Genomic DNA, 4,206 nt, shown 5'->3' on the forward strand with positions numbered 1-4,206 from the left:
TGCTTCCCTGACATCATAGGAGCTCATAAGGTATGTAAGGGGCCTTTCATTTAAGGGCTGGGCAGTAGGAAGATCGAGAGCAATAAAAGTGGTGGTGTGGTACACTGCGTTTGTGCAGCCACCTGGTTCCTGGTTCCAGAAACACTGAAAGTTTCTGTAAAACTGGCATTTGATTTTTTTTTTAATTAAAAAATATACTTACAGGGGAGGGAAGCTAGAACTTGTCTCAAGATTTGAGAATATTATGACCTTCTACTATAGTAGAGCACTAGAAGCTTCATGATTTTCTTCGGGTTAACTTTATGTCCCAACGTGATGAATAGCAGCAGTATAAATTTATCATAGCATCATAGAATGCTTTTGGTTGGAAGGGACCTTCAAAGGTCATCTAGTCCAACCCCCAATTTGTAGTATTTGAGTCTTACATGGTAGTTGATAATAAACCATACCGGTATTGCAGGAAAAATTGTGTACACTTACATGGCTAGCTTACTGATAGGTGACAAATAATTATGCACTGGCCAGAAGCTTCTTTAAAGAATAGAGAATAGGGCTAACTTTTGGGGGAGGGGGGGGAACCCTAACAGAACACCAGCAACTAAGAACAATCACTTTGTTCTCTGTAATATGAAAGCCATCAAATAATAAAACAATAATTATAGTCATATTTAGTTTTGGATATTTGGCTTTTTCTTTGTTCTCGAGTTTTCCTTATGTTCTTGTGCCTGCTGTAACATATTTCAGGAAACCAAAAATTTTAAAGTATTAAACAATTACACAAGTCTGCTTTTTACCACTTGAAAAGTTAAATATATAAAACAAGAACCTACTTCTGAGAACAGCAAAGATAAAAGCATGTCAGATTTGTGTACTCTTTCTCCAGGACGCTTAGAGTCCCTCATCCCACAGAATCCTTGGGGGAAAATACCATAAAAGGAGAAGAAATGTTTTTAAAATTTGGAACATAAGCCCACTGCCAAGAGATGTGTAAATAGATTCTCTTGAATCTTGTTCAGCATAAATACATTGTGAAGCAGGAGGCACTTCATTTTATGTTTGTTTGAGTATGTGACACAAGGATTTTCCTGAACTCAGAGTTAGACATTTTAAAGAGTTGCGTCTGATAGTTTGATGCTTTTTGGGTGTCAGTTGTGTTGGTCAGCTGTTTTTTGAAACTTGGTCCTTTCTGTGTATGTTCTTGTGTGTTACTGCCTTTACCAAACCTAACTGCCTAGTGACTGTGTTCGTGCCTGTGCTTGAAGTGACTTCTTGCAAGCTGTTAGGACTAGCAATAGAGTGAAATAACAAACTTTGGGTGAAAATATGGGAAGGCAGAATCGGTCATTTGTGCATGTATACACATGTGTAGAGTGTGCAAGCTCAATGTGACCAATGGCATTTTAGATGACTATAAAGACCATGTTTAAGTTGACTACTTTTTTAATCTACTCTTAACCCTTCTGCATCTGTTTTCTACAGGGAGCAATAGAAAGAGTGAAGGAAAGTGATAAATTAGTGGCAACCAGTAAAATAACACCACAAGACAAACAGAACATGGTGAAACGTGTGAGCACCATGGCTTATGCACTACAAGGTAAACCAAATTTTGGCCTAAATAGCGATGTCGAAGGGCATCTCTTAAGCAACAAACTTTGAAAGAGAATCTCTGTTCTACCAGGAGTAATAATAAGAGTTAGGCATGGGGTGCGGTTTTTGTGTTTGGTTTTGAGGTTTTTTCTGACCTGCTTAGATTTTCTGAAAGTTGAAATTATTTTGCCCATTGTTTTCTTTTGAGTCTTGCTATTGCGAAAGAGACGTGTTTTGGAAATGCTCTTTAAAAAAAAAAACCCACACAACAAAACTAACAACTGCCCCAGACTGATTCTTTGATTTTGAAGTGATAATATTTTAAAGAAAAAGCGTGGACCCTAGTGCAGAAAGCAGTTCATCACATGCAGAATTATTTTTTCTGACTCATGGTTTAGTCAGACACTATCCAGTTGAGATTCATGTTCTTGTAGATAAGACTTTCTTTTATGGATCTTCTTTGAGTGAACTTTTTCCTCTTTAGATTAGAGATTATCTAAATATGAGATGTAGCATATCGCACTTGAAAAACTGGGGAGTCAGGGCTCGGTCCTGCAGGGTGTCAGGCCCTTAAGTGCATCCTGTTACTGACTTCAGTGGGACTACTTGTTGTTGAGGGAGTTGCATCTTTTTTAGCTGACTTAAAGCCACAAGTACTCTGTATTCTACAGGACAGTCCAAGCAGCACACAAAATTGATTTTAAAAACAAACAAGAAAACTTCCCCCCACTCTTGGTCGCAGTGATGCAAGAAGACTGTTCTGTACAAGGCATAGTTACAGAAGACACCTCTAGGATGGCTTGTACAATCTAGAATATTTCTTCTCCCTTTATTGTTACCTCAAAATGTATTTAACTTTTTATTTCAGCCATAAGCTGTGATCTCACAAGTGATGCAGAAAGTGATGAAAGGTGTTATGGATTTAGTAATGCTGTTCCTCAGGTTTCTACTAACATGGCCGCAGTCAAGAATGGGTCAAACGCTGCTGGCTGTATCTTTTTTTTTTTTTTTTTTTTTGGATAGGGAGGAATGTAATAGCTTAAAGTCTGAAAATGATGGTATAGAACAGTGGTGTATGGCTACAGAGGATTTTTAACTTACTAATTTCTTGCATCATTGGCCAGGACTCCCATTTGAGCTAAATATTTAAAGCTATGGCTTACAACTTGATATCTCTACCCTTGGAAATCTGAATATCATGGTCAAATTCTGTTGGAAATGCTTAAGGAAAGAGCAGATACCTTAGTAGGAGAAAATCCTGCTCATATGCTTTGTACACCTGAGTGCTGTAACAAGAGCCTGGCTTTATCCAGGAAGTGTCCATATTTTAGCAGTTAGTAATTGACACCTTCCCAATTTTTACGAACAGTTTCAACATAACTTGAGTGCTGCAGGCAAAAACAGGTAGGAAGCATGAGAACAGTAACTGTGCTGGCAGGGCTGGACACTGAGTGTAATGCACAGTAACTAACCTGACCTGACTGAAACCGTTCCTCGTTAAGACTGCTTCTCTTAAATAATTTGCCTCCTGGGTCTGATTGCAGCTGAGATGAATCACTTCCACAGTAACCGGATTTATGACTACAACAGTGTCATTCGTCTGTATCTGGAGCAGCAGGCACAGTTTTATGAAACGGTAAGGTGTAGCATTTCAGTGCCATTTTCCTGGCACATACTGTGCTGCTACTTTAAGAAATACTCACAGTGCTTAATCATATTTTTGTATGAGCCTCTCCCAGAAAGCAGATATTTGAAGAATTGTATCATGTAAAAAAAAAAAAATAACCCCCCCAAAGAATGAGTTAAAACAATATTTTCCTGTAGATACTATCCTGTGTACGTAATTATGTCATATTAGACCTAACAGCATTAAGAAACATTATTGTTGACCGCTTCTTTTTTTTTTTCCAGTGCCAGTACTAAGGTTACAGACAATTTTAGTTCTGTGATATGCAGTAAGAAAAACCTGCTGCACTGAATACAGCAATAAACTATTTGAACAAAACTTCCCTCCCATAGGAAGGGAGGACAAAACAAAGCTTTTGTGATTTAAAGCCTGATGTATACAAGCGCGAGGCATGGGGGACTGGAGTGCTCTAGGTGACTTAAGGATGTTAACTCAGCACTTGACCTACATACAACCTTAGTTCTCATTTAACATTGCTTTAATGCGTGTGTTCTTTGTGGTTTTTTAAATGAAACCTGAGAAGACATTTTCTAATGTGATATGCTGGTAAAACACATGAGTTTGAGTGTGCTGGAACCTGGCTTGTCTCACTTAAGGGAGTAAAATGAGCAACTGGTTGCCCTTCACAGCAGTAAAAGGTGCCAGTGGGTCTTCAGAGGTATCTTTAGTGGATGAGAACTTCAGGTCCCCCATCAGGTCACTTTGCTCAGTTTCTCTCGCACATCTCTGATGGGGTTAGGCATAGGTTTCCCCTTAACTTTTTTCAGTCTCTTGTCCAGTCTATCCAAAATCTGGTTGGAGCCTCACCAGTCTCCTTGTACCAATCCTCTCTCCCTCAGTTCGGGGACCAGGTCCATGTTCACATATGGGTGCTGGCTACCATGAGAGCCATGAGAAGAGCACAGGAGCTCCATTCTGATGTGTGGCCTTGT

At 39.1% G+C, this 4,206-nt stretch overlaps 1 long non-coding RNA gene across 1 annotated transcript in view; it reads left to right on the forward strand.

The window, feature by feature from the left end:
- The first annotated feature begins 1,494 nt into the window (after positions 1-1,494).
- Positions 1,495-4,206, forward strand: part of LOC104489323 — a 3,244-nt gene continuing 532 nt past the window's right edge. The window contains exons 1-2 of the long non-coding RNA XR_727765.1: positions 1,495-1,594; positions 3,132-3,223. This is a non-coding gene — a long non-coding RNA (uncharacterized LOC104489323). The remainder of the gene's footprint in view (positions 1,595-3,131; positions 3,224-4,206) is intronic.

This window comes from Buceros rhinoceros, unplaced genomic scaffold (assembly GCF_000710305.1).
Source record: "Buceros rhinoceros silvestris isolate BGI_N320 unplaced genomic scaffold, ASM71030v1 scaffold8832, whole genome shotgun sequence".
Taxonomy (NCBI): Eukaryota; Metazoa; Chordata; class Aves; order Bucerotiformes; family Bucerotidae; genus Buceros; species Buceros rhinoceros.